The 21984-nt window shown below is 41.0% G+C and overlaps 1 long non-coding RNA gene across 1 annotated transcript; it reads left to right on the plus strand.

The window, feature by feature from the left end:
• The first annotated feature begins 30 nt into the window (after positions 1-30).
• LOC122428356 lies at positions 31-20830 on the plus strand. Its single transcript, XR_006265689.1, has 3 exons — positions 31-238; positions 421-497; positions 20618-20830. It is a non-coding gene; the product is annotated as an uncharacterized LOC122428356 (long non-coding RNA).
• The last annotated feature ends 1154 nt before the right edge of the window (positions 20831-21984 follow it).

Raw genomic sequence — 21984 nt, forward strand, 5'->3', positions numbered from 1 at the left:
ATGAGATGGTTGGATGGCATCACCGACTCGATGGACATGAGTTTGAGAAAGCTCCTGGAGTTGGTGATGGACAAGGAGCCTGGCATACTGCAGCCCATGGGGTCGCAACGAGTTGGACACGACTGAGCAACTGAACTTCTCACTACTTCTGTTGTCACATTGTCATCATCTCCTGCTTGTTTCAAGGGTTGAGGGTTCAAGCAGTCACATGTTCTAGTGAGCCGACGGTGTGCTGAAGGTAAACCTCAGGTCTGCTGGTTGGCGTGTAGTTATTTTGATATTCCGGGTGACATTTCTTAAGGCAACACGTTTTATGACCAAGGGCTTCAGAGAAACACAAACCCGGAGTAGAATTCTGACTCTGCTTTTTTACTGGTTCTGTAACCACTGTAAGTCTCAGTTTTGTTTTCTGTGAAATAGGGGCAGCAGCAGTTCCCTCAAGATTGTTGTGAAGATTAATTACATAAAGCACGTAGTCCATGCCCGAAAGGAACACAGTAAGCATTCATTAAACAGTAACTATATTAATTATTAATAATATGCTCAACATTCTAATTCATTTACTAGAAAACAATGGCTGTCTAGAAGTTCAAGGTCATAAATTATTTGATAAGGTCTATTTGCAAATGAAATCTCCAGGCAAGAATACTGAAGTGGGTAGCCAATCCCTTCTCCAGAGAATCTTCCTGATCCAGGGATCGAACCCATGTCTCCTGCATTTCAGGCAGATTCTTTACCATCTGAACCACCAGGGAAGCCCCAAGATATATGTAAAATGTTCCAAATTTCCAAATAGGGCCACATGCTTGCATGCTGTCGTTTCAGTTGTGTCTGACTCTGCAACCCTGTGGACCATAGCATGCCTGGCTCCTCTGTCCATGGGATTCTCCAGGGAAGAATACTGGAGTGGGTTGCCATTCCCTCCTCCAGGGGACCTTCCTGACATGGCCTATCAAATCTTTGTTTCTGTTCTTTAAATGCCAGAGAAGGCACCCAAAGAGGGCTAATGTACCAAAAAAAAAAAATAAAATAGAACAAACCCTCATCTCGTTCAAACCACAAAACTCTAAGGTATTTCTGCTAAGGTTCTTGATGACCTTCATTTCCAGCTCTAAGTCCAAAATACAGACTGGTATCAATGCTTATTTTTGTGGACTAGTCCTCCAAACATTTGCTCAGTGACATATTATTACATAATATTTCTGTTCCCAGTTAATATGGTTCACAGTATTGCTGAGTTACAAGTACTTTCTTTTATCACAAACATCCTGCTGTTACTGTCAGTGATAATCTATTCTTTTCTCCTGCATTTTTTTCCCCATGAATGTGTGGAAGATTTCTCCTCTGCTGGACAGATCCCTTCTGCTTCTGTGCCCCTGCTTCTGCCGTGGCGTCTGTTTGCTGAAAGTCTGGGCTGCTGGCAGGACGGCAGGCTCCATCCGTTGGCATGAAGCGAAGCACACCCCATTGTTGCCAAGTGACCATGCATCACTACACTTGTATTTTAGGTTTCCGGGTGTCTTATCCCTTGACATCTTCTTAAGTCCAGGCGGGGAGGAGCAGTGTTTGCAGTGTTCTGGAGGCTGGGGCAGATGGACGCATTCCTGGAAGGGAGGCCCTGAGAGCTGGCGCAGGAGGACTGAATCTGTGGTCATTTCTCCTCCACCAAGGTCATAGCGGGGTTTGGTTGGCATCAGCCACTCCCCTTCCCTCCTTCCTTCCAAAAAACCTGTTCCAGTTGTCAAAGAGACTTCCTGTAATTCCTCAAGAGAATTTTTCAGATTTTCCCATTGCATTATAAAGGCAAATTAATCCTCCCCCCCTTTTTTGACTCAATTAAAAACAAGATTTCTTATTCTTCTCCCTCTCCTCCTTCGCTGCTTGCTTCCCTTCTCTCCCTTTTCCTTCCTACCTTCCCCTTCCCTCTTTCTTTCTTACTTTCTCCCCCTGCTCTGTAGAATTATCTTTATTTGTAAATTTTAAGATCAAGAACTCTGGAGCTAGATAGCCTGGTTTTGAATTCCAGCTCTGGAACTTATCAGCTGTTTGTGGTAGGGCAGGTTTTTTAACCTCTCTGTGACTCAGTTTACTCATCTGTAAAATCTGGATACTAATAGAACTTAGTTTATAGGGTATGCTGATGATGGAGTTAATATATGCATGACCATCACATAGGGTGTCATAAGTGTTGGCTATTATTCATTTATTTATTTGTTATTTTACAACCCAGATTTGTAGCACATTGACTAGAGACATTTTAGGATGTGCTATGAGGAGTTTTAAACTTAGAAGAGACAGATATAAATACAATGCAGTTTTAAAATTTCTGTGAGCATTCACCCTTAAAGGAAAAATATAGAGAAAAAAAAAGAAAACATATTTAACAAAAAAAGCATTTTCTAGAACATACTTTGGTGTTGCCATTTTTAGGAGCAAGAAGCACAATTATCCAACCTTGGGTACTGTTAGCTTTGGTTGCGTGTATATGTAGGTAACTAAATACAACCGTAGGTTTTCATTGCAATCTGCTGTATGTATTTTTGGGGTTTTAGTCCCAGCTGTTCTCCATGTATATTTAGTTAAATAGTGTAGCTCTATAAGAACAAGTGTTATGCTATTTTTAAAGGTACATTGTTTTTTAATTAGCTGCACGTATATGTCTTGTTTTATTCTGGGCAGAAAGTACTCAGACTCAGGGCTTTCTGTGTATGGCTGCCTCCAAAACACGTGAGGACCACCGGATGCCAGAAAGTGGATTTTCTCTTATGCTTTCCCCCAAAACCAAACTGTTGATAAGACATTGAATGCGGGTCATTTTTCTAATGCTTCCATGGAATTCTCCAGGCAAGAATACTGGAGTAGGTAGCTGTTTCCTTCTCCAGGGGATCTTCCCCACCCAGGGATCGAATGCCAGTCTCCTGCATTGCAGGCAGATTCTTTACCAGCTGAGCCAACAGGAAAGCTTTTCTAATGCTTCAGTCATGTCTAACTCTTTGTGACCCCATGGACTGTAGCCCACCAGGCTCCTCTGTCCATGGAATTCTCCAGGCAAGAATACTGGTGTGGGTTGCCATGCCCTCCTCCAGGGGATCTTCCCAATCCAGGGATGGAACCCATGTTTCCTGCAGCTCCTGCGTCTCAGGCAGGTTCTTTGCTGCTGAGCCACGGGGGAAGCCTTATACGTAGGTCTTCCTGGGGAAATAACCAGCAGCTCTTTTGCATTTCAGACATGTAGGAGCTCTATAAACATTGCTTGGTGATGTTTCTCTATTCTCGATCTCTTAACCCATCATTGTCCTGCCTATAAAGTTAAAGTAATATACCTATCCTTCCTGCCTCACTAAAATTTGTTAAGGCATATCAAACCATCTATCATAGGTTGGAAACAATTTTCAGGATTGTTTTTTAGAAGATACTTTCAAATGCTATTTGTCATCCTACCTAGGTTTCTAGGTAAGGTCCATTTTTGTTAATTTGTTGGGAGAAATGCATGCTGAGATTCAAAATCAAATTATCAAGTGGAATATAAACAGAGAAAACATTGAAGTGTATTTTTAATACTTTGGCATTTTCACATGAGTTCTTGCCAGTTTCTTTTTTTATGACTATAAGCTGGTACCTTTCCCCCACCCCAGCAGCTCCCTACCACCCCGTTAAGAACAAATGCCCTTTAATCAGATTCTACTTGATGACAGCTTTCTTTTTATATGAATTTCAAGTATAGTATATTATGTGGAGTTCCCAGTTGCCAAACTGTGCCCACATAAAATCATATTGGTTCTGTCAATTGATAGATGTAAATTACAAAAAGAAACTCTGGTTTGGAAAGCTGAAAGTTGGCTATCATTAAGATTTCATTTGCATCCAAGTCTGATTTCTGTCTTATATAGAAGAATTAGGGTTATGATTTCTGTTAAAAAATGTTTTATGGGTACCAAAACACACACTGCATGCTTTCAAAGAGTAAAATTTCCAATGCCATTTGGTAACTGAATGGAAAGGGAGATGACTAGATGGCCCTGGACATGGATATCAAGTGGAACAATTAAACCACCTGGAGAACTATACACATGGAAATGGGACAAGGGGTCTTTCATTGCCAGTTTGCTGATTAAAATCTGGGCTGAGTCAGAAGTGATCTCAAGCCATTAGCATCCTACCCTTGGCCAAGGGCCTACTGAGAATAAAATAAGTATGAAATGGGCTTGTTCAGCTCCCCAGGGCCACAACCCCATCAGATATTTCTCAATGTTAGACTCGTTAGCAATGTTTTTGGAGGTAGGAACTTAAGCAAATCAAGTTCTGACCATCTCCTTTAATTCTGAACAGACTGAGTTGAGGGGTGGTGAACCTTGTCTCTTGATTCTATTGATGGTCACTCAGCGGAGAGTCCCAATGTCTAGTCTTGTCAATCCATCAACTGTGGTGAGCACCATAAAACAAACAGTAGGGGCTTAGCAAGGCTGTTGACCTCTTGTGAACTGGAATGACAATGCATGCAATTGAAGAGTGAGGTCTGGGGAAAAGGAGTAATAAAGGTCTTTTTAATATGCTAGATTTGGGTAACAATTGCCGTGAGTGTTACGGAGATAAGGACAAGGAAATCAGCCAGTGTTGGAGTCTCAGAAGACTGAGCTGTTAAGTGGTTGCATGTAGGGGGTTACTTGTGTGTGATAATTATGCACACATGTATGTATACTATGTAACTGCTTTAGAGGCTTCCCAGTGCATACGTGTATGTACACTGTATAAAATAAAATGCTATTCTTCTATGGTTACAAGCATGACTATACTAAGGGTGATTCCACCAGCTCTGATCAAAGGTCTCATTCTTTTATGATCTTATCTTCTTTCAGACTGCAGGAGGTACAATATCAGTTAAAACAGGGGCTTCCTTGATGGCTCAGATGGTAAAGAATCCGCCTGCAATGCTGGAGACCAGGGTTCGATCCCTGTGTTGTGAAGATCCCCTGGAGAACGGAATGGCTACCCACTCCAGTTATTCTTGCCTGGAGAATTGTCATGGACAGAGGAGAGGAGCCTGGCAGGCTACAGTTCATGGGGTCGCAGAGTCAGACACAACTGAGCGACTAACACTTTCACTTTTTACTTTCTGTCAGGCTCTAGGAGGTACAATATTAGTTAAAATAGTCCCTGTCTGAGTTGAGATTTTGGTTATTTGGAGGGCTGGCTGTTAAATGGATGGGTTAGGAGAGGACTTTTCTTTTAGACTCAGCTGTCCCACACAGAACACTGTGTAGTAGGAGGAAGCTTCTAAACCTCTCTGGACATCCTTTGCTTATAGGCAAACCAGATTAGATAGATGACCTCTGATCTCCTTTTCTAAAAGTCTTGCTTCCCAAATAATAGTTGTGGTGGTAGTGTTGGTGGGACTCTACCTTTATTTTTTTACTGAGTTGGTGTAATTTCTGATAGCCTTTGTCTGTCCCCTCCCGGGGAGTCCTCTCATGTTTTGTTCCTCTGAGTTCTTGGAAAAAAGGAAAAAGTGAGGAGAGTGGTCAGAAGAGGCAAGAGCGAAGTGGAGCCCTGGTCAGGGTTCTGAGCTGGCACGTCACTTTCCCCGCCAGGGCTGTGCCCCAGGTGCCTGCCTGGCCGCCAGACAGGACATGTGCCCACCCCCACCCCGACCTGGGCGAATGCTGTGCCTCGCAGGGAACAGCCCAGGGTTATAGCTGCACTTTATTTGTGAAACAAAAGGAGATAATTAAAGGAGCTATAAAAATTCCCTCCAGAGCCTGTATTTGATCTGCACACTGCCTTGGTTTATTAATTGATACAGATTTCTGGTTCAGTTCACTGTGTGCCTCTCGTGGAGCACGGAGATCCGTGTGGTCAGGGTCTGTGACCGCCGTGGTCTGGGGGCTCAGGGCTGCCCACCGTCTGAGGCATGGCTGCTCTTTCTGAGAAAGTCACTGCGGCCAAAGACACGGGGTCCAGATATTCAGGTCACGCAAGCGAGAGCAAGGGAGGAAGCCATTGTCCCCGACCCCGCCTAACGTCCCTCTCTTGTCCCCATTTTCTTCTTCTCCGTGTTCCTGTTTTCCCGGTACATTTTATTCCCCCATTTTCTTCTCCCCCATTCCCTTAAGTAGAGGTGACACAGATCAATACCTTTGATGGAAAGTAATAATCAGGCCTATTAAGTGACAAAGGTTTACCCTGTAACAGCTGTGCTGGCGGGAGAGGAGAGCTTGTCTGACTAATGAATCATGAAACAATCAGGCAGTAGCCATTTGTGTTTAGATCTGTAAATATGGTGTGGGTCAAGTGCCAGACCATTGCCGGCACTCCAGCTGGGGCGCAGATGGTCCGCATTCAGAGCGGCACGGGTGTGAAGAAAGGGTTTTTTCCCTTTCTCTGTCCCACACTGCACCTCTCCGAACCTCCCTTCAGCTCTGTGCAAAAGGAACTTGAGAGGAAGAAAGGAGATCAGGACGCACCTCCAATGTGGATTTCACTGTAGGTTACCAAGTGCTGGTGGTTCCTAAAGGCTCCACTGGGAGGAAAGAAATTCTCCCAGAAAATGTCACTGTTCTGTATTCCCCCAAGACTCTCTGGTGGCTTGGACAGTGAAGAATCTGCCTGCAATTTAGGAGATCCGAGTTTGATCTCTGTGTCCGGAAGATCTCATGGGGTAGGGAATGACAACCCACTCTAGTATTCTTGCCTGGAGAATTCCATGGACAGAGGAGCCTGCCAGGCTGTAGTCCAGGGGGTCACAAAGAGTCAGACACGACTGAACGATGAGCACTTTTTCTTTTTTTTTTTCTAAGAAGACTTGATCCATATGTGACTCTAAATGTTTGCTGGAATTGTCACTGCAAAATATATTCCTTTATGCTTTTCTTACCCATTACTGTACTTGACCTCCTGTTTTGTTCTTAGCTGTAAAATGAACAAATTGAGAGAAAAATTGATGTTCCAAGATGAGAAAGTCTCTATGCAAAGCTAAAGTTGTTCTTTAAAAATATGCTAATTCTGTTGGGATTCTTTCTCTTAGTTCTTGAGATAAGGATCTTCATTTTCAAGAGATCAGAATGGCAAGAGCTAGTCATCCTGACCTTAATCAAATATGGATTTTAGGGGTGTTGATAACAGTTGTTTGCCTTAACTAAGAAAGCTTTATTTTTCACTAGATACGGAAACTGAGCCTCCGTTTGAAATAAATTAACAGTTGAAGTCATTCTTGGTTGAATTATTTATTTATCAATTTATTTTATGGCTACTTTTTACTTGTTTTATTTTCTCATTTCTTTTGGTGTTCCAAATCTTTGTTACTGAGCAGTTTCTGGTAAGTTTCTATTAGAACTTGCATTGTGGCATCCTTTCAACCATGGGAAACACATTCTTACCATTTTTTCTCACCTTTAAAACATGTAGTAGATATAGTGGGGCTTCCCTGGTGGCTCAGATGGTAAAAAAAAACTGCCTGCAATGGGGGAGACCTGGGTTCTATACCTGGGTTGGGAAGATCCCCTGGAGAGGGGAATGGCTACCCACTCCAGTATTCTTGCCTGGAAAATCCCATGGACAAAGGAGCCTGGTGGACTATAGTAGGTGGACTTAGAAATGTTTAGGAATAGTCAAGAAAGTCAGATATTTGAAAATATATTCTGGAATTTACATTTCCCCCTTAAATTTGGCTTCTTTTTATGGGAGGCTCATTTTCTTTTCCTTTTCTCTGTTTAGAGAAATTAACAAAGATCTTCTTCAGAATGAGCTACAACTAGTGAAATAAATGCTATCCACTTTTTAGCTGAAGTGCTAAACTCTGAGTTTGCTTATGGAACTATAGATATTCATGAAATGTTAATCAGAGTATTGAGTTGTGATAAAATAGGTGGAGTGTAATCTCCAACTAGCCGTTTGACGCTGGCTGACTTTGCTGTCTAAGGAGGGGCTGGTGTAAAGATGACTTAGCTTTGATTTAACGTTGCTGGTGTGTGTGTGCTAAGCTGCTTCAGTCGTGTCCAGCTCTTTGCGACCTTATGGACAGTAGTCCACCAGACTCCTTTGTCCCGGAGATTCTCCAGGCAAGAATACTGGAGTGGATTGCCTTGCCCTCCTTCATGGGATTTTCCTGACCCAGGGATCGAAACTGCGTCTCTTATGTCTCCTGCACTGGTAGGTGAGTTCTTTATCACTAGTGCTTCCTGGAAAGCCCAAGGTTGTTGGTAAACTCACCAGTTATTGAATCAGGAAGAAGCAGTGCAAGGGAAACCGTGAGATTAGATGGAAGAGTGTCTGAATATGGCTCCCCATGGTCTTCCCAGATATGCCCAGAGTTTGGTGGTCAACGTCACCTGGTGGAGGCAGGAACACAGAAAACGGCATGCTCACTGCCATCTCTAATGTTTAGAATGCCACTGTTCAAGGATCAATGTCACTGTCATCTAAGGACAATCTTACCATGCTTCAGTTACATGCTTTCACATACTAATTGTGTCTCTGTCCATCAGGTCTATAGTAGGTCTGGCCTACTTAGCTTAACACAAACCCACCCTGGAAAACAATGCTGATGGCACCATGACCCCTCTCCCCCAGACTTTTTAAGTACAACACCATTCTGGTGCTTGGCAAACTTGGAATAGCACATATATTAATGTAGAGAAATAGCTTCCAGATGTTTTCAGTTGACTAATTGATCTGGCTCAGTCAGAAATACTGAAAAATTTGAGGCCACCAGTCTCTGAAACTCTGGGAGACATGGACCATCCATTTAGAAAAATGCTTGCTCTGATAATTGCATATGTAACATTTCACCCACCTGGTTTAAGTGGTTTCAGACATCTCTTAGAACCCGCCATGGTCTCCAGGTCAAGAGTCGCTGCTTCTCTTCTTTGCTTAGCAACTTGATGAGTCAAGTCTCATCCTGGATTCTTTAGCTCCGTCTCAAAATCATGCTACTGTCTTGTTCTCTCCAGTCCCCGACTCCCAATTTTATTCCTTTCTCACGAATTAAAAACATTATTTATTTGTGGCTGTGCTGGGTCTTTGTTGCTGTGCAGGCTTTCTCTAGTGCAGCGAGCAGGGGCTACTTTCGAGTTGTGCATGGACTTCTCACTGCGATGTCTTCTCTTGTTGCGGAGCACGGGCTCTAGGGCACGTGGGCTCAGTAGTTGTGGCACGTGAGCTTAGTTGCTCTGCAGCATGTGGGATCTTCCCAGATCAAAGATCAAACCCAGGTGGATTCTTCACCACTGGAACATCAGGGAGGTCAAAAACTTTATTTTCTAACTTTAATTTTTAAACTTTCTAACTTTAGTTTTTGCTTTAATTTACTGTTGTGACTACCTCACTCTTTTCTTTCTGCTGATCTTGTAATAGAATTGTTTCTCCAGATTTGTTTTGCCTTTAGATTTTAACCTATGTTTCCACTAATGTCATAATCTTTATTACCCTTGGCACATGCTAGGTACTTAAAAATATTAATAGTAAAAATACTTTTTCATTATTATTGAGAGCCTGCTAGGCATTTTACTAGATGTACCCTTATTGCTAGTTATCATAGCAACCCGGCGATACAGATTGTATCCTATTGTATTGATAAGAAATCTGAGGATTCTGGAGATTAAGAATTTAGTATATTTTTTCCTTTAAACTGACTTTCTATTTTTTTATTGAATAAAATAGGAAAAATTTAAAAATAGGAAATGTTCTCTCACCCCTGAGAGTGCAAATGTAAGCAATTTAATTGCCAAAAGATAACTGTATGATAAATACACAATACATAAATATTTTTCAGAATCTACATACTACCCAAAATCACCTACTGTACATTTTGTGACAATAACATTGCCCTTAAGCCATACTCTTTTCTTAAATTAATGCTGGTTTTCTTTTTTGTTCTTCCTTCTCTTCTATCTGGCCTCTTTTCTTCCCTTCTAAATTATACTTCTCTTCCTACTCTTGGGTGTCCAAGTGACTCATCAGTAAAACATCTACCTGCAGTGCAGGAGATGCGGGTTTGATCCCTGAGTCATGAAGATCCCTTGGAGAAGGAAATGGCAACCCACTCCAGTATTCTGGCCTCGAAAATTCCAATAGACAGAGGAAACCTGGTGGGCAACAGTCCATGGAGACACAAAAGAGTCAGACACAACTTAGCATGCAACACTCACTCACTCACTCACTCACTCTGACTCCTACCTCTTCTTAGATTCTCTGAGAGGTCTTTAAATCTATCTTCTTCAAATGGAGTATTGAATGTAGCCTTTCACCTAAGAATCACCAGACTCTCTTAGGTCAAGAAACTCAAGCATGTATTACCTGTCCATGGTGTCTCTTCAATGCAAATATTAGCATTAGAAAATCATTACCTATTTCATTCATTCTTCAGCTACAGGCAGGAGAGTGGGGGATTGTCTACTTCATAGACAGTGTCCAGGTATGGAATCTTCTGCTACCTGAGGCAATAGGGCCAATGACTTGAGAGCCAGAGCGTCAGACAGACCCCAGCTGCTTCCTCTTCCAGACTAAACAGTCAGATTCTGTCCTCAGACCTCCTTTCCACTCAGTGTATCTTTTTTCTTGAGGTAGTCTCAGGGAGTCCCATGACTTTACATACATTTTTAAGTGTTTTGTCTATCAAATTTATGTTTCTTCCTATCTCCTACCATTTCTTGTAGTCTTGTACCATTTCTCTCGTGCAGAAGAACGATTCCTCAAGTGGATATAAGATCACATCATTTGCTGACTAAGGGCCCTAATGAATTCTTTTATTATTTAAAAAAGAATCCAGGCTTATTGACACATAGGGCACACTGGTCCCTATGTGCTCCAGTCTTTCCTACCTCCCTCATGTCATCTCCCTCACCGTCTGCCTTGTCTATGAAGCTCCAACCATCCTAACCACCCACCGATGTACCCTTCTCTATTTTTCCCAAAGATGCTTATCACCCTATGACCTACTTAAAATTTTCTTGTTTAGTGTCTGTTTACCCCAACTAGAATGTGATTCAGTGATGATAGTGGTATTCGCCTGTGGTATTCAGTGCCCAGAAAAATGCCTGGCATAGAGTAGATGTTTAAAAAAATTCTGTTGAGTGAGTGAATGCTATTATTAGTAGATGGAGGATGGTGAGATGGTATTCCACTTCCTTTTTAGAAAATACCATTTCTTTTCTCCATTTGCATAGGTTCAGCCAGGTCCAGATTAGAAGATATACACTCCTCACTTCCCACATGAAGCAAGATCTATAACAATTTTTCATCTCCACCTCTGCCCCTCAATTGTGCTATTGATTAATAAAGTGATAGTATGTTTGAATTGGGTCAGTCAAGGTGAGGACTAATGTGCCTCTTCAGATCTTCCTTCTTTTAAGAATTATTTTATTTTATTGTGATTTTACTATAAAAGAATACATAATCATCACTTCCTTGGTGACTCAGATGGTAAAGAATCTGCCTGCAATGCAGGAGACCCAGGTTCAATCCATGGGTGGGAAGATCCCTTAGAGAAAAAAGTGGCAACCCACTCCAGTATTCTTGCCTGGATAATTCCATGGACAGAGGAGCCTGGCAGGGTCACAAAGAGTCAGACTGTAGTCAGACATGACTGAAGTGACTGATCACCCACATAATCATCATTGGAAAATCGAACACTTCCAAATTATATAACATAGCTCTCCTTCTCTGATTACATATCTGAAAAATAAGACCACTGTTAGAAAGTTGTTCTGTAGCCTTCTTATTTCTTCTTTATTGTTTATTATTTTTTTTAACATTCACATTGAACAGAGAAAGGCTTGCTTTGGGATATGCCAAAAGTCAATAAAAGACCTGATCCTTGATGATGGGAAATCTGAACCTTAAATATGGAGAGAGGGCAAATATAAAAAGACAATACTTCTGAAGAAATATGCTAATTAATTCTGTGGAAATGAGAAGCATAAGTGCTAGAGGATAAAGAATCATAGGGAAAAGGTGACCAAATTAGATGAATCCAGGTAGAGTTCCTGTTGGTTCCAAATGGTGTCAAAATGGAAATAAACAATTCTGTATCTTTCTATAGTGCTTTTCTTCTCATGGTTTAAAAAATACCCCAAAGAGAAAAAGTGTACTTAAAGGATATTTTTCTTATATATATATATATAGTTAAAATATAGGTTATCCCTCCTTAAAGAATTGGCCACTATTGTTTTAAGATATGAAGTGACTGGAATAACCATGCATTTCTGGGGCATAAATGATATAAGTCTATGTGTAAAAGGTGAATGAAATTCTGTCTGTTCCTATGGAACCAGCAAAGAAAAGAGAAATCCTTTTGGGTGGCATGGGTAACAATTTACTTGCATGTAGATTATAATTTAAAATTGACTCCTGAATTTGTCAAGCCTTTTGACCTGTATTCAAAACACTTTGAGAGGGCTCATGCCAGCAAGTTACAATACTGTATTTATCAGCGGCCACCTGCAGGGCTTTAGTCTCCAGCTGCTGCTTTTTTTTTTTTTTCAACCCATTGAAACTTTTTATTTAAAATGGCTGTAGACCAAATAGCATTGACTGAGAAAAGAAAGCCAAAGGGTAGCGCTTCCTTAAAACCATTATTTGATTGGGACAAAAGGGCAAGGTTTCCTGAATCAACCTTAAGAAATACAGATATTGAACATGTTAACAATACCAGTGTTCTTCCAAAAAAACCACATTACACCCCACCTCACTGGGTCTATTGATTGGAATGTCGTGCAAATGAAAGGAACTAAAGAAACTCAAAGTGCTTCTTCTAACAAGGTGCCATCAATAATGTCCACATGGGCGATCCTTCCTTGATTTAAGAGCTTGTCGCCTTCGTGCACCCGCTTAAAACTCTCCAGATAGGGGAAAACACGCTCCTGCCCCTAACAGAATGTGAGATTAAGAAAGATTCGTCCCATTCCGCTGCCCTATTTCTTATCCTGCCTGTTTTCTTGGGCTGTCTCTCTCCTGTAGCATTCTGTCTCTTGATCATTTGTAGTATTGACTTGCTGAGGTATGTTTGTACTCCTAAACTTAGGCCCTGTGCATGTGTATTTCCATATAATAGAAGCTTTGTTCTGATTTTTACATGGGAAAAGATTTGCTCTTTGAAGGCATCTTCTTAAGGAAGAACCATCCAGAGAACACAGCTGGCTTTGGAAAATTGAGTTTCTACTGAAAGTTTCCTGCTATTATCTTGACAATCTTATCATTATCAAAGCGTTTGAATATTAGGTATGACAATGAACACTCGCTGCAGGGAAGAGAGGAGCAAGGCCATAAGTGGGAGGGGGCCGCTAACAATTGTGCCCCCTGTGGCGGCCATCATAATTTAATATCCTCACACTGGGAGGCTCCATTTTGCTTGGCCCGCATTGTTTCTCTTTGGCCCAACCATCAGGGTTGTCCCTTGAACAGCCTGTAAGACTTCAAATAAAAGATCATGCTGATCATAGCCTAAGGGTAGGATTTGTGTTTTGCATGGGAGTCAGTAATTTAACTATTACACGGAGGGAGGCTTCTGGGTTTGAACAGAATTTATTTCAAGATTGCACTAAACTTGTTGGTAGATCAATAGTTTTTCTTCTTATTGACTAGGTGTCTCTTGCTGAAAAATAGGGAAGACACATCCGCTAAGTGATAATGACGAGATATATTGGAGTTGCCACATGCTGATAACCCATTCTGTTTGTCTTGCACTTTGTGACTGGATCCTTTATTTTTTTTTGCAGTGGATTTAACTTTTTCCCACATTTCTGCTCAGTATCAGGTAGGATTTGAAGCTGTCAGGTTAAAGATTCTAAGTAGAAGAGGCTGATTATCTTTCATGTAATTTCTACTCTTGTTTTTGTTCTGGTATCAGTGCCGGGGATAACCTTCCTAAAGTCCTTAAGACATTATCATTTGAAAATAGACTCCTGAGCTCAGCTCTATTTTGCCATAGTGTGGTACAGAATATACTATAAGGAGGATTTGTCTTAGTCTGTATCACATGAAAGGGTTTGTTATATTTTTTTACTGTAACACTGTACTATAACAAACATTTGGAGGATAGTTGTTATGGTGAGCTCCAGGGTGTTTCTGAGAGAGAAAAGGAAAAAAAAAAAAAGATTAATATGCTTTCTTCTTTGTGGAACTGATTTAGACTGTGAAATGGGGCTTATCCAAGGTTATGGATGTAGCAGAGTGTGGTGTTAAATTAGGACGACCTGACTACCATGTGTTTTTTGATTATCATGGGTTGTCTCCAAGACCTACTTTTCAAAAGAACAAGAAATATTAGTAGAGCTGTTAAGCATTTGGTCCTTTGTTTTTATTCATTAAGATCCAAACAGTGGGAAGCTCTCACAGAAAAATGCCTGGCTTAAAATACCACATCACCATGGGAAAGTGGATACTTTAGTTACTTTTTATTTTTCAACTGCTGAATTTGTTTTAGAAACTTAAAGGCTTTGTTGTTGTTGTTCAGTCACTAAGTTATGTCCCACTCTCAGAGACCCCACGGACTGTATAGCATGCCAGGCTCCTTTGTCTTCCACTATCGCCCAGAGTTTGCTCAAATTCAAGTCCATTGAGTCAGTGATGCTATCTAACCATCTCATCCTCTGATGCCCCCTTCTCCTGCCTTCATTCGTTCCCAGCATCAGAGTCTTTTTCAATGAGTTGACTGTTCGCATCAGGTGGCCAAAGTATTGGAGCTTCAGCTTCAGCATCAGTCCTTCCAATGAATATTTAGGGTTGATTTCCTTTAGGATTGGTTTGAAGGCTTTACCTATTGATAAAGGGGTGGTTTTCTGTTGGCCATACTCTAGAGTAAATTTTAACCAATATGAGCTCATTAAAAAATGCCAGGTTGTGGTTTGAAATGTCTCTTTAAGATTCCCATGACCACAAGGGCTTCATCTCTTGTTTTGGAGTCCTGTGACTTCACACATGAAGGTCAGAGGGCATTGTGGTATCTGTGTACTTCTGTTGTTTGCATTTGTACTCAAGATGGTGAAAAGAGTTATCACGACCAACTTTCATTTCCAAGTCGATTTGATAGAGTGTTTGGACATGAATTATTATTATTGGTATATTTACGCTGAGTCCCCATGGAGAACAAAGACTTTAGGAAATGGGTTCTGGCCAATGATTTGTTATCATGATGACAAAGAATAGTTTAGGTTAAGGAGCAGACCACCAAAGGTAACACCCTACTCTTTCCTTGTATGTGTATATGCATATTTATGTAAAGTGCTGGGCAAGCAAACAACAGCTGAAGGTGAGCTTAAGGGAACTTCTTCCTGTTTAATAAAAGGTATGAATGCTGAGATATGCATGTGTCTAGATGTGTTCTTTCTCTATGAGCACCAAAAGATATCATTATCAGTTTTAAAAATGAGATGTGAAATAGACACATAGATTATCCCATGTGATATTTGTATTTTTAATTTTTAAAGGCACAGTGTTCCAAACTTGGGTCTCAGGGAAGTAGAAAAGCAGATTCAAAGAGACATTAATAACTGAAATAAGTCAGGCTCAAGATAATTTAAAAATACTAGTAGAGAGTTCGACTGGGGAAAGTATAAGAGAAAATTTCCATAAGTTATCTTTGCTAAGTCCTTGGTGGTAAGGATATTAAAACTGTCATCTAATGATTGATGCTGAACGTGTATAGCAGGGCCGCTGTTTTCTCCTGAGATCACGTTTTCCTTAAAGCCTCACTTGGCATCTTCGTATTTCATAGTGGCTCAGGTATTGCAGCTAAAGAGGCAGAATGGCATGGTCTCCAGGACCATGGACTTTGAGGCTGACTGCTTTGGGTTCATTCCCAGCACCACCAATTACTGGTTGTGGCAGAAAGTAACTTACACCTCCCCGTGCCTCTGTTATCTTATTTTTAAAATAAGGCTGTTTTAAAGATTAAGTCAGTTAATATATGCAGGGTTTTGCAGCACAGGGCTTATGGTGAGTTGTTTTCTCTCTGTGCCTCGGTTTCTGGTTTTAGGGGTAGTAACTATACTTCTCCCATAGGGCTGTTAGGATTTAATGAATTAATGTTGTGTTTGCAAAATGCTTAGAACAGAGCCCGGGACTGTGTTAATTTTAGCAATTATTATTCTACAGAATAAAGATTAGATTTTCAGAACTCCAATTCAGTTCTTTTAAAAACAATACACACTGCTGTGCCATGCTGTAAGTCACTTCTCTTTGCCATCCCATGAGCTGTAATCCGCCAGCCTCCTCTGTCCACTGAATTCTCCCGGCAAGAATACTGGAGTGGGTTGCCATTCCCTTCTGCAGGAGATCTTCCCGACCCAGGGATCAAACCTGGGTCTCCTGCATTGCAGGCGGATTCTCCACTGTTGGAGCCACTGGGGCCTTAGGTTAGGTGTTGGTTACCTTATAAAGAACACATTTAAAAAATCTATGTGACCCTGCTTCAGTGTTTTCCCTGCTGTGGGTTATGATCTATTAATAGGTTGTAAAACAAATTTAATGGATTGTAACCAGAATTTCTTAAAAGATGAATTGACAAGAACAGAGTGTACTGCATATAATGTTTCCTGAAACTTAAAAAATACCTCGTTTTCAATCTGTCTTTAAAACACATAGATTTGTGACAATTGTAAAGTGTAATATTTTAGATCATGATTCAAAAAGTTTGAACAGGGACTTCCCTGGTAGTCAGGTGACTAAGATTTCACACTCCTAATGGTGTGGGCCTGGGGTTCGATCCCTAGTCAGGGAACTAGATCCCACATGCTGCAACTAAGAGTTCACATGCTGCAACTAAAACCCAGTGCAGCCAAATAAAGAAATTATATATATTTTTTTATGAAAGTTTGAACAGCTCCACATGTAGTCATAGTCTACATCTCTTTGCATTGTACCCGTCCCCCGACCTTCTCTGCTCCAAACTGTCCCCTTCACTTTCTTTTCAGCTTGCCATATGTGCTCTTTGCAGGATCTTTGCTTGTGTGATCAGCTCTGCTTTAAAAGTAGTTCCCTCAAATACATTTCCTTTATGTATTTGATCAACTATCCCCTTCTCAGGGAGTCCTTGCCTCGACCATTCTATGTGAAACAGCTCCCCATGCTCCTCAGCTCACATCCCTGTCCTCTTTGTTCAGCCTTTCTTTTTAGAGATGAGAGTTTAAATAGGCTTTGACATGTTACCGCTGCCTGACATAATTTGTTGTTTTGTGGTCATCTTTTGTCTTTCTTTTCCCATCAGAATGAACACTGCCCGAATCCAGTTCTTGGTTTTGTTCCCCACTGTATCACCAGCACCTAGGACAGTGCCTGGCATATAGTGAACACTGAAAGTTGTTAGTTGTTGACTAGAAGAAAGAACAAACAGATAATGGAACTTAGGGTCATGTTGGTTGTTATTTTATCTTGGAAGGACTATTAAAGTTGCTTACATAGCCGCCAAAGATTTGGATTTTCCTCCACTTTCCAGTTTTATCAGCTGCCTTTTCCTTCGCTTTCTCATCCACTATGATTATGGTTGCTGTGCTGTGACAACTTGGAGATCCCAGCTATTCCATGAATACACAGAACTGTGTCAGACATCTGTGCCTTTGCTCACAACCTTCCCTTTGTCCACAGTACCCTTCCCCTGTCTCTTTCTTCTTCACCTGGATAACCGTGCTGGCCCTTCAGGATCCAGTATGGAATTCACCATCCTCCATGATCTCCTGAGCTGGGGAAGATGCTTATTCTCTGTGCTCTGATATCACTCTTTCAATTTCATATATTTATTTTCGTGACTTCTTCCTTTCTAGCCACATAAGAGCTCAAATGAGTCACTCATCTTTTTGTATTCCTAGAGTTTTCCATACTGCCTGGCATTCAGTAAAAACTCAGTAAATATTTATTTAACTGAAAGGAAACATGTTTGAATTTTTAACTTGTTTGAACTACATTTTTGTCTGAACTATATTCCTTGAAACTGACAACAAACCTTTGAGGGGTTCTGTAAGGTCTTTAATCCATTAACAAAGGCAGGTATTTATGGCTATTTTGTTGTTTTTCAGTTCTCAAAAACAAAGATTTCTTAAAAATTGCTTTGAATAAGAGAAGAGGTTATGCCGGATAGAAGATGGAAAGGCACAGATTGAAACTGCCCCCCACCCCACCCCCCCGCCATCATGTTTTCCATTGCACACCTCAACTGTCTGGAGATGTTTTGTTCATTGGGTGTGTTCTTCTGGCTTTTGCTTTTTCCTCATCTGTTTACTTCCTGAGAACTGACACCTGGAGATGAGAAAAGGATTTGAGTAAAATGTGAAGCTGTCCTTTTAGCTCCTAGGAATACTCTGGTAAAAGATTCAGCTAAAAGGAAAATTTTGGATTATATGTGATTTTCATTTATATTTGATACTTTAGTTCCCTTTTGCTATAGATAATTGAGAGTTGACTGAATATGCTAACTACCCAACTAAATATAACCTCCTGAGGAAAATTTATTCTTTGTACTCCTTTGCTTTTTTATTGTGATGAAAAGAAGAAGAAGAAGAAAAAAAAAACCCAGCGACTCAACGGGCTGTAACTTTAATAGGTCATTCCAGCCTGTGCTTACCTTCACAAAATTCTGATAATACAGGGAAGACAATACAGTGATCAAAAGCAGTGATGAGATTTTTTAGCAGCATTAACCGTCATGACCTAGCAAAATGAAAGAAAATGGTTTAACAGAACTGTCAGCTTCAATATAGCTAATAAAGGCATGGATAAATGTTTATTACATACCGGAGACAGATCATTTCTGTACAGAAATTGAGGATGACCTTTACTGATAACTCTTATCTGCCTGATATCCTGAGAGAGAGGGAGAGGGAGAGGGGAGAGAAGCATATTTGCTGATATTTATGAAAGGAGAAATTATCATGTGCAAATAAAACATTTTAGTAATGATTTTCTCAAGTCACCCTCTTGCCCTCTCTTCCACCCCCACAGACATACCTCATGAGGTAAAATATAGATTCCTCTCTAGGAGACCAAATGTACCTGAAAGTGGCATGGGTAATTTCAGGGAAATTCTGCCTAAACTCACCATGTCTTAAAAAAGCAAAGAATAGGCGCATGTGGATATGAATACTTGTATCAATTATGTTGACTTAATTTCTTCTCAGGGATTACAAAAATATTGCAGTTATTTAACACTCTTTTAATAACATGGTCTGGAGAGTAAATGGCAACCCACTCCAGTATTCTTGCCCGGAGGACTCCATGGACTGAGGAGTCTGGTGGGCTACAGTCCTTGGGGTTGCAAAGAGTCGGACACGACTGAGTGACTAACACACACAACACAATAAGATGGTCTCAACTGTAACTAGGAAATTTCAGAGAAATCACTGTTAGAGATGGAACTGGAAACCTCTTCTTCCTTGGCTCTATGACTTAATTGGGCTTTAAGTCTTGTGGCTCAGACAGTAAAGAATCTGCCTGCAATGCAGGAGACCCCAGTTCGATTCCTAGGTTGGGAAGATCCCCTGGAAAAGGGAATGGCTACCCACTCCAGTATTCTTGCCTGGAGAATCCCATGGATAGAGGAGCCTGGTGGGCTACAGTCCATGGGGTCACAGAGTCAGGCGTGACTAGTAACTAACACTTTCATGACATTTAATTAATGTCTTTTTTTCCCCTTTCACTCAGAGGCTCACTTATTTTTTCTTTCAGTTTTATTTTAAAGAGACTACAGGCAACTTTTTTGCACACCTGACATAGAGAATTGCTGCCAAAAGGGCTGGTTGTGTTTAGGAGCCATCGTTGGCCTTTGCACTTAGATGAATGATCTTTGCATTCTCTTTTTCTCTGACTTTCGGGTCAGAGAAAGCTGCAACTGTCATGCATTCTTCTGGCTCGTTTGGACTTCTCTGAAGCACTGACTCTGCCATTATTAAGGTAGGATGAGTTTTCCACAATGTCATAGGGGGCTCATTTGACATTTAATATTGAATACAGTAAGTCCCTTACATATGAGCCAGTTCCATTCCAGAAGCGGGTTCATATGTCCAATTTGTTTGTAAGTCTAACATAGCTTAGGTACCCAACTAACACAACTGGCTATATAGTGGTGTTCTGTAATAGGTTTATAACACTTTTCATACAAATAATACATAAAAAATGAACAAGCACAAATATAAACAAAACATTTTTCATCTTCTAGTGCAGTACCTTGAACAGTACAGTAATACAGTACAATGGCTGGCGTAAAAGGGCTGGCATCGAGTGGAAAGGCAGTTAAGAGTTACTGACTGGGGGAGGGAGTGGGTGGGAGATAGTAGAACTGAAGGATCATTGTGTGTTAGCCAGTCAGTCCTGTCCGACTCTTTGCGACCCCCTGGACCATAGCCTGCCAGGCTCCTCTGTCCATGGAAATCTCCAGGCAGGAATACTGGAATGGGTTGCCATTTCCTTCTCCAGGGGATCTTCCCAACCCAGGGGTTGAATCTGGGTCTCCTGCACTGCAGGCAGATTCTTTACCACTGAACAATTAATAATAGGAAATAGAGGGCAAGCTGCAGTCTTACTCAAGCCTGCCGTTGATGACATAGGTTTTAGTTTCTTGCTGGATTCAATTCTATCTACCCTCTTGAAAAAGTGATTCAGTGATGTCTGGGTAGTAACACTTTCTTTCTCTTCACAGATGACTTGGTAGCACTGGATTACATTCTGAATGACTGCTGCAACCATCATGTACTGTTCTGCATTGGGGTCCTGTTGGCACCAGTGGTGAAAAGCCTGCCTGCCAATGCAGGTAGGCATAAGAGATGCAGGTTTGATCCTCCTCCCTGGAGGAGGGCATGGCAACCCCCTCCAGTATTCTTGCTTGGAGAATCCCATGGACAGAAGAACCTGGCGGGCTATAGTCTGTAGGGTCACAAAGAGTTGGACACTACTGAAGTGACAGCACGCACGCATGCATGTCTCAGAAACAGTGCCTCCTCAAATAAATAAAATCCCATTGCCATTTCCTGCATTGTGAAGCTCTTTGGTTCTTCAGTGTCTTCTTCCTCTTGTCTTTCTCTGGGCCTCCAGTTCCATCAGGTCTTCATTAGTAAGCTCCTCATGTTGCACAGCAATAACACAGTAAAGTACACAAAGCGAACCCCCCTGTGGAGGGTGCGTGTATGTGACCATGCACGCCAGAGACGTGAACTGCTTACGTGACTGAACATACAAACGCATGTTTGCATCTTTGAAGTTTGACAACTTGAAGGTTCATTCGTAGGGGACTTACTGTGTAGACCACACTGGGGCTGAAAAAGACAAAATCTTGCAGATGAGGTAAGTTCTACTGTAGTTGACAATTTGTATCTTGTTATGAACATGTCATTTTATGCCTCTGACTCAGTTTCCACACCACGTTTTCCTCTAAGCATTATTTCTCTGTTGACATACAGGAGCCAATGGTCTCTCTCTCTCTCTCTGTCAACACACACACACACACACACACACACACACAGACACACACACAGAAACTCACAGCAAGAGTGAGAGCAAGTGCAAGCATCAGACATGAGAATGTTACCCACTCCTTGATCGTTGTAGTTGAATTAATTTTAAAATAAGTTTGTAAATATATGACAGAAGGAAGGAACTAGGAAAAAGCCCTTAACTGTTTATGTCTACCGTTTTAAACTATCATTTGTTGGAACTACAAAACTAAAAAGAACAGAAAAGTTCTAATTTGATGAAGTTGTACCTTGATGAAGAATGATTAGATGTTAACTATAAAAGCTTTTCATTGGAATAACATCTCTTTTATAGTTTTCTATTTTGTTCAGATTTACTGTTTAAAGCAAGTTTCAGCAAGAATGAGGTTGATGTTTTAATGCTTATGTGAAAACTGAAAGCCTTGGAAATCTACTTGGGTTAATTAATTTCTTAAAGATTTTTTTCAGTGAATGATTATGGATACTTTCTCAATACAGATTAGTCAACTATACACATGTCTGACAAAGAACTCACTGATTCTGGTGCTATGTCTGTGATAGATATTAACCAAAAAGT

The sequence above is a fragment of the Cervus canadensis genome, chromosome 26 (genome assembly GCF_019320065.1).
Source record: "Cervus canadensis isolate Bull #8, Minnesota chromosome 26, ASM1932006v1, whole genome shotgun sequence".
Classification (NCBI taxonomy): Eukaryota; Metazoa; Chordata; class Mammalia; order Artiodactyla; family Cervidae; genus Cervus; species Cervus canadensis.